This window comes from Scleropages formosus, chromosome 18 (assembly GCF_900964775.1).
Source record: "Scleropages formosus chromosome 18, fSclFor1.1, whole genome shotgun sequence".
NCBI lineage: Eukaryota > Metazoa > Chordata > Actinopteri > Osteoglossiformes > Osteoglossidae > Scleropages > Scleropages formosus.
The window spans coordinates 74,213-87,642 of record NC_041823.1 but is presented as its reverse complement, the minus strand read 5'-3'; the positions used below and the strand labels follow the sequence as shown (position 1 = coordinate 87,642).

The 13,430-nt window shown below is 43.9% G+C and overlaps 1 protein-coding gene across 9 annotated transcripts in view; it reads right to left on the bottom strand.

The window, feature by feature from the left end:
- Positions 1 to 13,338, bottom strand: part of LOC108923695 (poly(rC)-binding protein 3) — a 59,792-nt gene extending 46,454 nt beyond the window's left edge. For all 9 annotated transcript variants that reach the window (XM_029260043.1, XM_029260044.1, XM_029260042.1 and 6 more), the window contains exon 1: positions 12,520 to 13,338. The gene's annotated coding sequence lies outside the window, so the exon portion shown is untranslated. The remainder of the gene's footprint in view (positions 1 to 12,519) is intronic.
- Positions 13,339 to 13,430: the final 92 nt, after the last annotated feature.

The following is a 13,430-nucleotide window of genomic DNA, read 5'->3' as shown; positions in this document are numbered from 1 at the left end:
CTTGCCCTGAATTGATAGAGTAAAAATTACCCTGCTGTGTCAATGGGCAGCTTAACACTCTAAGTCCCTTTTGAGAAAAGCATGAGCTGCTGTAATTGAATGAACTATGTGACAAACCAGCAGGTTGCTGCAATTGTACTTGAGGGAAATAACTAAAGCATATAATGCATACAAGCATACTTCTTGTACTTTCTTTTTATGTCACTTATGTGTCAACTATATGCATATAGGTCAGCATGCTGTGCCTCATTGATCACTTCCTAAAAAATAATATAACTTCATAAAAATTTAAAATAAATTGAATTTTCATTTAACACATACTTTAGTCCAACCAACATCCACAACCGCTCACCCCAAGTGGGGTTGCGGGAAGCCGGAACCTACCTGGCAACACAGGCCGCAAGGCCAATGGGAGAAAGGCACACCCTGGATGGGACACCAGTCCACCGCAAGGAACCCCAAAAAGGTGTCGAGCCACAGACCCACCACACAGCGGGTACTAGCCAAATCTGCTGCACCACTGCGCCCCCCCCACTTTAGCCCAAAGCAACCTAAATGAAAATACATAGGTAATAACAGCAGATGGTGTTGTATTCATTTATGTAGTTGTCATGAGGTTAGGTGATAAGAGGCTCTAAATTTCATGGGTTTAACATCCTTCTTGAATGTTGGAGGGTTTCAGCAGCTCTGTAGGACAAAGGAAGCTCATTCTACCACATCAGAGCCAAAACCAAGAACTTATGGGCTTTCACTTTTGGATGCCTTGTGAATGGAATCACCAAGGTGGAGGAGTATAGCATTCTTAGCACAGCAAGAGTTTATGGAGTGATCAGGTCCTGTAAATATCAAAGTGCAGATCCCTTAACTGTCTTGTAGGCAGCAACAGGAAGCCAATGTAGAGAGATGAGAAGTAGGTCTACCTGGGAACACTTTGGCAGGTAAAACACAAGTCATACTGCAGAACTGAGGGTCAGCTTGAGAGACTAGATGGCAGAACCAGAAGATCAGAAAATGAAGCTGAAGTAGTCCAGGTAGAATATCATCATGGCCTGAACCATAAGCTGTGTAGAGCACGTTGTGAGAAAAAGGTGGATGCTATAGATGTCATGCAGGACATATCTGCAGAACAAGGCTATGGCTTCAGTATGCTGGGAGAAGCACAGACCTAAGTTGATATTTACTCCACGATTCTTGACCAATGAAGATGATGAAATGAGCCATGGATGAATTGTCCAGTTTAACAGAGAGTTCCCGATGGATCTGCTGGGAGGTGAGGGATTTCTGTATTGAAAAGACCGAGCTGTAGATCGTGGTCAGTACACCAGAGATGTGTAGGACTCTAGGATCAAGTGGTGGACACTATCAAATCATTAATAACCATAACTGTTGACAGCTGCACTATTAACTCTTTCCTGTTTTAGGGGTTGACTGTAGAACAGGTTCAGATGTGGGGTCACAGGTGACATCAGAAAATATGGTGACTAGTGCACAAGGTTTATTTACTTTTATGCAAAAATTTCAAATACAAACTCTCTTAACAGTCTTTTTACAGTGAATCATTAGAAAGGGATCATTGCCTGTTGTGTTTGTAGTCATTAAAACCAAGACCAGTTGGGTTTGTTTTCTTCTGTGCTGAAGAGCATTTCAAAGAAACGACACAAGGTTCTCAACAGCTACTTTGTCATGAGTGTTAACTGCCAGTTTGTTTTCAAACTGGATATTTTTTCGTTGGAGAAATATTAAACGTCATTTGTCTATTTTAATTCTGGAAAACAGCAGTTTTTTAGAATTACACTGATCTTGTCAGGGGGGTGCAGTGGCACAGTGGGTTGGACCGGGTCCTGCTCTCCGGTGGGTCTGGGGTTTGAATCCTGCTTGGGGTGCCTTGTGATGGACTGGTGTCCTGTCCTGGGTGTGTCCCCTCCCCCTCTAGCCTTGCACCCTGTGTTGCTGGGTTAGGCTCTGGTTCCCCATGACCCTGTATGGGACAAGTGGTTCAGAAAGTGTGTGTGTGTGTGTGTGTGTGTGTGTGTGTGTGTGTGTGTGTGTGTGTGAGAGAGATCTTGTCAGTGAAATCTGTTGCAAGCTGTTACACATGCCTGTATGTTCAGCTTAAATTCATTGAAATGTGTGAATATGTCTGAATTCCCTACAGGCTGAAGGAGCTGGAATGGCTCATGAAAACAGCAGGAAAATTAATATTGGTAAGGAGGGCTGAATAAGAAATGCACCTTTTCATTTACCTGTGTAATGGATATTGGGTGCTGAGTACGTAGTACAGACTATATTGACTATTGTTCAGCAGTAATGCTTTGAACATCTCCATGAGGCCACAGAAGAACAGTGTGCATTTTAGTCACTGCTCCCTTCGGCTAGATATGATATTTAAATCCTCATAGGAACAAAACTCGTAGGAAAGAAACAAATTAAGTGTTACTTCTCAGGTTAAAGACTCAAATGATTTATAACACTGTATCTCTGTGGCTTTTTTCCCTGCTTTTTGGTCAGCTTTGGTGTTGAGACTCTGGTTTTCTTCACATTTCTGTCTCACCTCTTTTCATTATGATGTCAGAGCTCATTCCCTCTGAGTTTCCCAGGCTTGTGTTGGGCTAGCCCTGCTCTTCTTCCACTCAGATTAATTAAAAATTAGAATGAAACCATGGTCTCTGTGTCACGTCCACGCCCACACCACAATCAACAGCACCTGACACAGATCAAGCACCTGATGACAATTAGAGCACTCGCCTTTCAAAGACCCTCCTCAGCTCCTTCACTCTTGTGGAATCTCATTGAGACAATGGTCCTCCTTAGCGCTCATGGCCTGATCGCCTTCGTTCCTAGCCCCAGTTCTTTGTTCCCTGACTTCTGACCTTTTGCCTCGTTTCCTGACTATGTCCATGGATCCTCGCTCCCACCCTGACCGCTGATTGCCTGGCTCTTCGCCCGTCCCCAACAACGAGAACTTGCCTAACCCCTTGGTTCCTGACCAGTTATCCTGCACTTGGGTCCAGCTGTCCCCACATCCTCTGTGCTGCGTGTCACTCTGCTTCCTGCTGCCTCCTGCTCACAGTCTTTTGGCTCTGAGATGACTGTTCATCTCTGAAACCTGGACAACAGACTCAAAGCAACATGAAGAGAAAGCTTCTGAGTCTCGTCTGATCCAGTGTGAACCCATCTGACCCAAGCTAATCGAGTGCAGCCCTATTTGTTCCGGTCTCATCCAGTGTGACTCCAACAACCTCATGCTCCCCACATCTAGAAACTGGACCACAGCAGTGAAGGCTGAGGCTCTACTTCTAAAAACGTACTACACAAAACTGGATTTTACTTTGCCTGCTATGTCCCAACATGCATTTTTGTTTATATTGGCAATGAGCCAGCATCTTAGTAGACCAGCGTCATCATTTTCCTTTATATTTATTCACCTTTGTGTGATGTGTGCAGTCTGTACACCACCAGAACAAGTCACATAGTGTACAGTTTGGAGGACAAAGTGAGCAAGTAGATTCACACCCAGCTGTGTTGCAATCTGTCAGAGTGAAGGTCCACACTGGTCAGCATCACCACACACATACACACACACCTCCCAAATCTGCACACGCTTCCCAAAACAACTGGCCTGGTCTCTGCACTGTAGAGGATGAGGGTGGCTGGAAAAGACCCACAACTTGACTACATCAGAAAACATCCACTGTCTCAGCAAGCGAGTCTGTAAAGGCTCTACGGAAAGCTGAATATTGGCATGTTGTTGTATAATCCTGAAAAGGTGCACAAGACGGTTATTCAAATAAAGTGCACTCCAGGAATATGCAATTGTTTAAAATCCATATAAATTAGTGCATTTGTAAATTAACGTAGGAGGCAGCCTGACAGTGAAGTCTAACACCTCGAAGGTGGCTGTTTCTCAGAGGGAATTTTATTGTACTGTTTCCAGGGTGACAATGTCTGTGCCAGCTGGTACGGGAAATGGAAGGGTGTAAACGCATGATCATTTACTGTAACTACAGTGCTTGTACTCAGGTCACTTTCTTCTACTAGAGGGTTTGTTTGGTTTAATTCCATAAATGAGTCATCCTAAGCATGAGCATCTGTTTTCTCCTACACTGAGAATTTATGTGAATGTTAATTAGTGAAAAACAGAAAGAGAAAAGAGCATGAAACACTGTAAAGGCAACTGGGAGAACAGTCTAAGTGGCTAGTTTAGTTTTTCAAATTTTAACTATATGTTATTTGTTCTCAATGTTCTATTTTTCTCACAGATCATCCAATCATTTGCTCATCCACACATTTCACACGTATTTTCTTGTTTCAGCTTTTTTCTTTATTCTCATAATATTGCAGTAAACTGTCCCACTCTAACGCCAGTGAGCAGCAGGATGTTGGTCCGCACAGTTGCATGGTCATGTTCAAGAGCAACTCTTGGCATCCAGGTGCATCAGTCACAAGGTCACATTTGTCCATGTACTCTGCTTCTGCTGGAGGGTTTCTTAACCTCATCACTTCTGGGAAGCACTGATGACAGCTCAACTAATCCCATCGGTGATTCCTCAGCTCTGTCTTTGGTGAGTTTACCAGCCTGGGTTAGTATGATACAGGACGTGGTACACAACATGGGTTGTTTCAAACCCATTTGTTTGGTTTCAGCTCATTACTGTGTGTATCACTATGAATGAGATCATTTTCATGTTATTTCCACTGACCCTTTTAAAGCTGGGCTGTAAAAATCATCTGCACCTCTACTTCCTTATATACATACACACACACACATCATCTGAACCGCTTGTCCCATACGGGGTCGCGGGGAGCCAGAGCCTAACCCGGCAACACAGGGCGTAAGACTGGAGGGGGAGGGGACACACCCAGGACGGGACGCCAGTCCGTCGCAAGGCACCCCCAGCAGGAGACGAACCCCAGACCCACCAGAGAGTAGGACGAGGTCCAACCCATTGCACCACTGCGCCGCCCCCACTTCCTTATATAAGGGAGTTTAATAATTCTCAGTGAAAATTCCCTTTATGGAAAAGACCATTTTTTTTTCAGACAAAATATCTGTCACCTAAAATTAAATGCTATTCAAAGAAATTATTTTCTGCATGGCAATTTTATATTTACCTTATCTTTAATTGTTATATTTTCATTGATTATTACAAACCACTTGTCCAATGGAAACAGAGGTGGTTCCTAAACCTGTTGTGGACCTTTATGATATAAAGAAATGAAGCTGAATGACCACTGCCTATGTCTTTCACTCAAGCACACAAACACTATGTCCTAAGATATGCTGTGTAATGGTAGTAGCAAATGTTTGAAAATAGCTGATCTTCATTTGATCATCAGACTTATTTGTGCTACTGATCAGTTTCTGTGGTAATGTGGAGGTTAGTGCATTAGATTTTGGCAGAACACAGCCATAGTGACACCAGTGATGAACGGGAAGCTTTTGGGATTGAGACACTTGTTGTGTATCTTACTAGAAACATCTGATAGAAGCTAGTGCACAAAATAAAAAACTCGTTGAGGACACAACTCCACAACTTCATCTGTATCCACACTGGAAATATTTGTTTGTCTCTGCTGTTTCTTGGCTCTTTCAAAAACCCTTTTATGAAGCTGTGCTATAGAGCATTTTCTTCCCTTTTATGGCTGTTCCTAATGTTATTGCTGCTGCTAATGGTTTCTGAGTCTATTTGTGATGTTACTTCTGCAGCGTGTGTTAATCACCCTTGAGAAACCATGTGGAGCACAGCTACGGGACAAGGAACAGAAGTAATTTCCCTTAGTGTCTCGTTGTTCAAAAGACAACGAATCTTAGCCTGAACGAGGTTGGTGTGAATTCAACTTAAGACTGTGGAGTTAACAATGAAAAGATGTTTCTATTGGCAATAGGGTCTGTTACACTGTTTTTACATTAGAATGCAATGTGGGGGGCGAGGGCTCAAAGCTGCAGGTGTGAATTCACTGGATAATGTCAGAAATAAGAGCTTACAGCTTTGTCGACTTTAACAAGCCCAAGGAATCACATGCTGTGTACATTTTTGCAACTCTTGCACCACTGGAACAAAACACCCCCCTCAGGTTCACACCCTGAGCAGCTCCGCCAAATGCAGTAAAGGAGAACATTGCTTTTAACAGCTACTTTAGTGTCACCGAAGCGGAAAATTAATGTTAGTTTGGGAACTGCAGATGATCACAAGTGTGGGAGAAGGACCTGAATTAGTTGTATTTCCTAATGAAGGATAAATGGAAAGAAATGTGACAAATAGTGGGACTGTAGATGGCAGAACGTGTCTCTGACAATGATCATATGGGCAAAGTCCTCAGCAGCATAGAGAGGAGCTGTTTCCTGTGCCCTGCTGTGACTCAGATGTCGCACTGTGGCACATATCTGTGTGTGAGTGTGCGTGCATGACAAAGACAGATATGCTGTGTGTCTATTTCTCAAAAACAATGCATGTTTTTGTGTTTGTAAGAGTGTGTGTGTGACTGAGTGAGTGAGAATTTGTGAAAGACTGTGTGTCTGAATGAGTGCGTGCGTGTGTGTGTGTGTGTGTGTGTGTGTGTGGAGAAAGATGATTTGTCATGGACACCTGCTCACTTCTACAGTGTGCCGCTTCACCAAGGGCCACAAACACACGGTACACTTTGGTGCCCCTCTGTGATTCACTTTGATTCAGGTTCTAACCCTTTTCCATCTAAATCGGTCATGACCAGAGCATCCTAGAAAAGGACCATGTCGCTTTGCTGTGACTGAAAGTTTAGCAGCATTCTGGTTCTTAACCGTGACGTGTTAAACGTGTCAAACATCACATGTCTGCATGGTGTCACCCCTCCCCCCAATAAGCCATGGAAACACAAGTGGTTGTTGACTGATTTTATTGCACTCACATCAGAGCAGTGGAGCAGCAACCATCTCTGTGCATTTTGAAGGGAAACTTGAGGTGTTTCTGTAATGAGATGAGAGATTAGAGACCCTTCCTGACAGGGCGTCCGAGCTGCGGTTCGACGTTGTGTCCACGTGTCGCTCGACGTCAGGTAGAACAGAGCGCGTAGTGACGGTGGAGGATAGAGCCATGGACACCAGGGCCGGGGTTGATAATACACGCCATGGTGGGGGCAGGTCAGCCCTGAGGGAGGACTGTGCCAATGGATAGGAAAGGAGGGGTGGGTCTGACGGTCAGGGGTTTGTGAAGGGAGTTCAGTAGCAATCGTGCAGCAGAGAGGACTTAAGCACTCTGCAAAGTTCTCTCCAAAATGCCCTGTATAAACTTTGGTCAGCGACTCAACTAGCAGTGTGATTCACTGCACTTCCACTACGGTGTGTTTACGCACCAGATGCAAATACCGCAACATACAGAGTAGTGATGTCATATGTCATGTAGGGGAGTTATAGCGCTACTTACCGTATATACAATCGAAACCAAAGGAACTTGTTTTTTCGAGACATACTTTTTTTACTCAAGTAAATCTTTGGATGGATACTTTTACTGGAGTATTTCTTTTTTTACAGTAACAGTACACTACTTTTACTTGAGTATTTTTCTGTACTGCCCACCTCACTTTACTGGCCATTATCCAGTGACTTAGTTTCACAGAGAAATGTTTTTTTTTAGGTATTAATTTTCAAAAACATTGTTTACCACATGTAAAAGTTGTCTAGTTGGTTAATTAATTTTACATTATGAAACTAAACAAAAGTAAAAAACGCTTACACACAGAGCTAAAGAAATCAATGGTTTCAAAGTGAAATGATTCATTATCTTCACAAACCGAGAGCATTTGTGAAAAAGGGGCACATCGACTGGCCGATGATGAGCGTAAAGGAGAAATTGCAGCCACCTATTTTGATTCAGCCCTCACTGCACCAACAACTATACAAACAGTCAGTCTGCCTCAGCGTCATTTCCCTCAGCTCCACACACTACTATATTAGACTTTGACATAACCAAAGGGTTTTGTCCTGCTGCCGATAAGCAAAGACTTTTACTCTCACTCACTTTCACTTTAAGTGCTTGTCTTTGTCAGAGCTTCCGGTGTGCCGCAGCCTATCCTAGAACCACTGAATGGACCACCGCACCTGAATGGATACACTGGAGCAATGAGCTGTGCGTCAGTCCTTCCTGTTCCGAGTGTCCCAACAGCGCATCTTTATGTGTCCTGAGAGAGACTCGAACCCACACCAATCTCCTGGTGCTTCCTAATCTACAACTCAGCCTTTGAGAGCACAGCCAGTGAAATGACAACATTTTTGAGGCGTACTTTACAGATGTACCAGTTTCCACAGATTGCTTGGTCTTTAGTCTGTTGTGGACACTAAAAAGCACCATCTCTCTCTCTCTCTCTCTTTCTCTCTCTCTCTGTGTCACTAAAGCTGTCACTTCACTCCCTTCCAGACCCTGCAGTCTCAATTCCCAAAGAACCACTTCGACCCAAAGGGCTCCATTGGCCACTACTCACTGTCTCGGGAAGCAAATGAAGGCACTCAGTGATTGCTGCTCAGCATTTTTTGGATTAAGATCAAAGGAATAAGAAGCTGATTAAATAAGCAGAATACCCTAAAGATGTAAACATCTTCCTTGGGCCAACAGTTATATTTTCAAGCCAGATTTTCCCATCCATGAGAACAAATTAATAAATAAAGGTAGGAGACAGATCTGGGTCAAAGCAGAGAGCCACAAAGAGGATGAGTGAGGAAGTCTGACAGCACTTAGAATGTTGATGTCTTTACACTTTTCTTCCTTTGAGTTAAAAATGTCTTCTGCTGGGTATAACACTCCAGAATAACTTCTCACATCGTTTCCCAGCTGAATTCAGAATACCAGGCAAAACTCCATTATTTAAAAAGATCACTAAAAGCAAATTTACTCTCTCTTTTCGACCATCTTAATCAGTTATTTGCCATGTTAGGATGCTATCTGCAGTGGAAAACAGCCTATATTACATTAACAGAGTATCTATTGTGTTACCAGATTAGTTTAAGATAAGTCAGCAGCGTCACAACCAAATTACGCTAAAAGCAACACTTTCCAACCTAGAATTCCAAGCAGATGCACTGCTGCAGGTTGCAGGTTCACTTTGGACAGCAGCATTGAAATATCACATCAGTAATTAAAGACTGTTTCCACCAAGCCAGGTGCTGCAGACAGAACAACATCAGCGCCTTAGTCTGTGCAACACGTACATTAGGGTTACACCGTTTCCCCACCTTGTTTTACATTTCCTCAGTTAGCTGACACTGTTCTCCAAAGCAACTTGCAATAAGTCACCCATTTATAGAGCTGGGAAATTTTCTTTTCCACTGGAGGAACTCAGCGTAAGTACTTTGCTCAAGAGTGTTACAGTTGGGAGGGGGTGCGGTGGCGCAGTGGGTTGGACCGCAGTCCTACTCTCCGGTGGGTCTGGGGTTCGAGTCCCGCCTGGGGTGCCTTGCGACGGACTGGCGTCCCGTCCTGGGTGTATCCCCTCCCCCTCCGGCCTTGCGCCCTGTGTTGCCGGGTTAGGCTCCGTGACCCCGTATGGGACAAGCGGTTCTGAAAATGTGTGTGTGTGTGTGTGTGTGTGTGTGTTACAGTTGGCATTCAACCCTGTACCCTTTGGGTCCAAACGCAGCAGCTCTAACCACTAGGCTACCAGTTTTTCACTCCAAAGTCACCTTTACCAGTAAATCACAATCTCTCTCAGTACAGATGTTCCTCAGTTTATTTGCAGGTTAAGTTCTGTAACAACCTCAAATACAGCTGTAAAAGTTAAAATGTTTATTGTAACATTTTTATTCACTTTGTGATGCGTTAAAACTAGGGGACAGCTGATAGCACAGTGGTTAGAGCTGCTGCCTTTTCACTCAAAGATATCAGGTTTGATCCCCACTTCCAGCTGTAGTATCCTTGAGCAAGGTACTTACCCAGCTGTTTAAATGGGTAAATAATTGTAGGTTACTTAATGTGTTGTAAGTTCCTTTTGGAGCAAAGTGTCAATTAAATGAATAAATGTAAAATTACTGAAAATAAAAGAAGAGGCCCTCCACAAACTCCTATTCACTACAGATTGTTTATCAATTCATCCTGTAAACATGAACCCAACACACCAGCTGCAAATACTGTGGAAGTGAACTGGATTAAGAAATCAGGAACCCCCCTCAATTCAGTGGTACAGCTGGCAAAGTTATTGAAACACAGCCCCTGTGTTGCTTGGGGGGCATGGGTTTGAGTGCATCTCAGGGTGTGTGGAGCTTGCATGTTTCTCCCTGTGTTGACACCCCTCAGATGCGCATGGAATAAGGCACTGGCAAACCACTTCCAGTTCTCCTTTGCCAGGAAAAGCATGTGAGCAGTCGCTAAGTGTCAAACTCAACTGTGTGGCACACACTCCGATTCTGTTTGGGTATTCTTTACTGCCATCTACAGGCCTGGAGGAAACACACAGGTTCTATTCACTCCATTCTTTGAAAATGTATGTGGACTGTTCATAATCTGGGGAATAAGTGTATAACTACTATAATGTTGTCAGCATCTTTTGACATGTCAAAGGAATAGCACCATCTCAGACATTACCTAAGGTCTGTCTGAAAAACTGTACTGGTCTGAAAAAGGAAACCAATGTATTGCCACTGGGAGATTAAAATGTTAAAATATGTTAAAAATAAATTATTATAATATGTTAACCTGAAGCACAGGGCACATGCAAACACCCAACACAGTATTTAATCAGTAGACGGCTTCTCTCTGGAGACCTGATCAGGGACAATTCAATTATTTTCTTCCATTTTTTATGATCAGTGGTGATCCCATCAAGGAAAGCATGTTCAGTCCCCAGCCCCACGGTCTGCAGCCACAGAAGGTGCTGCAATTGTTTCCTAAGTCATCAGACCATCAGTCCCTGGAATTTGCACCAGAAAAGTCTGTGAAAATGCCACCTTCACTTATGCCCTAAACCCACCTTTGGCAGATCCACTAACACAGCCAGCAAAACTAACTGAAACTAACTCTTCTGCCTAAATATGAAAATATCCAGAAAGAGGATCAGTGTCACATTTGTCCTCAGATATCCAGTGTGCATTCCATCACATGAGGAAACCACATGAGAGTTACTTATATATTAGCAGCAAAATCTGTCAGTGATCTGTCACATGAGTCATCTAGGAAGCCCCAGGTAGCAACAGGAATCTAATGGCCACCAGACAGCATTGCTTGAGGCCACAAGATCATGGCTTCTGTCTTTGCTGGTGCCATTTCTGCATTGCTTACCTGAAATGGACTTCATAGCTGCAGAAGAACCCATCCAGGTGCACTGTATCAACAGCAATAAATGCCCAGGAGGAGTGTTCATCCACTGAGTTATTTTTCTCCTTTCTTGGCTTGGTAGCTTTTGTTTTCTTTTCCTATCTTTGCCAGATGGCTTATTTCATAACAGTAGATTAGTAAAGTGCAAGAATTGTGTTGTTTTGACTTTAATTTCTTTTATAATCATTTACTTCTCAGTGCATGAGCTCAGCCACTCAGTGCTCTTTGTCACTTTGTTCAGAAGAGAGCCTTTTAAACGATACATTGAATCTCTAACACCAGGGCCTCTTTGGGACTCAACTGGCCAATCTGAGGCTGTATTTCCTAACACAGGTGAACGGACTGTGTTTCAAGAATGAGATGGACAACATGTTATCACTTAAGAACATTTTCTTCTGTGCTACAGTGCCTGTTGACATTTGAAATGTAAAATCCTTAAAAATTTGGACAGAAATTTCAGCTGTCCTGTAATGCCATGAAAACAAAATATTACTCACTCACTAAGCCACTGTCAATAACCACTGCCTACGAGTCTGAGTGGTCTGGCCTCCTTGATACACAGAGAGTACACCCTGGATGGGGTGTTGGACATAATATTATATTTTAATATTACAATAAACATGTCCTGTGCATTGCGCTCTAAGGATGAATTTACCCACAAAGGGTTAAAACTGGAAAGTGTCACAGTCCTCCCTCTGCTACCTGGGAATGTCAGCCACGAAAGGCCCACATGATGTCTGAGTCACGTGCTTCGTGTTGTTTCTGCTCATAAGCTAACGTGATCATTGCTTGTATTATAATCCACACCCAGGAGGATTGATGATTGACAATTAATAATCAGGAGTTGTACTGCTGCTCACACTTGATGTGGATTTTCAGCATTTGCATGAAGACTCAACTGGTTCTTTGGTGTAAACATGAGCTGGACCTCAAGGAAAGTGGTCAGTTGATAAGAGAAGCGAGTGGGCTGCAGGGACTGAGGAGGGTTCAAGATTCAAAGGGCCATTACTGGGCATGGATGGACAAGGTCTGGGAGATGTAGTAGAGAAGGCAAACAGGGAAGGAGGAATCAGGAGAGAAGAAAGAGGGAAGAAGGAAACTCGCAGAACAAAAAAGGGGGTCAACAACAGCGCCTCCTGAAAACAGCCGCGTGCGCACACGCAGTCTACGCGCGCGCGCACACACACACACACACACACACACACACACGCACAAGAAAAAGTGGTGAAAAGACAACACTCACCTTGCAGCACAGGGATGTTGTGGGGGGGTTGCAAGCGGTTTGGTGTGATGTTGTTACACACAGACAGGGGAGGGAAACAGACCAAAGAAACCAAATGAAGAGGAACTGGTCACGCAGAAGGAATGTTCACCTTCATGGATGTGCGTCATCATAAAATAAAACAACAAGAAACCGGTATCCTGGTAAAATACGGCTCATTTGATTTCAGGAGAACAACACAGGAGAAAAATAATCCACAGATGGAGGTTCGTTCGTCCTCCATGAGGAAGCTCCGCTAATCCAGGGAAGAAGCAGCAGAAGATCCTCCCCAAATGCTCCCAGTCCCAGACAGTGAGAAAATGGGGCGAAAGGAGCTGCGTCGTGCGCCCTCGCTTTCCGCGCTCTACGCGCGCTGTGCGCACCTGTCAAGCAGCTTCTGCGCGCGGCGGGCGACGGAGCACGACGGGACGCGAGGGAACGCTGACGTCACAGACACCCGGGCAGCGTGGAGACCTAAAACACACCGTGGTACCATTTCACCAAGACGTCGGTTTTATACGTTTATTTTAATATTTTGCACAAGAATAATGACCATCGCCCCTGTATATGTTTCACATGCTCTCAATCAGAACTGTATGTAATTGCTATTTGAATGTCACTTGTACAGGCAGGTACCTGGGAGATGTGAACCACCGTAACGTGCTGTCAGACATACAAGCTGTGCGTCAATAATCCTGTGTCTAAGCTCTTGACCTCTTTATGATGACCTTTTGATTGCTCTGAGTTGTATGTTGCTTTGGAGAAAAGTGTTTGACAAATGAAGTCATTTGGATGGATGGATGGATGGATGGATGGATGGATGGTATATACTAGAGCAACCCATGTGGCTTATAGGCACCCCATTGGAGCGGGAACAGATATGTCTGCAAATA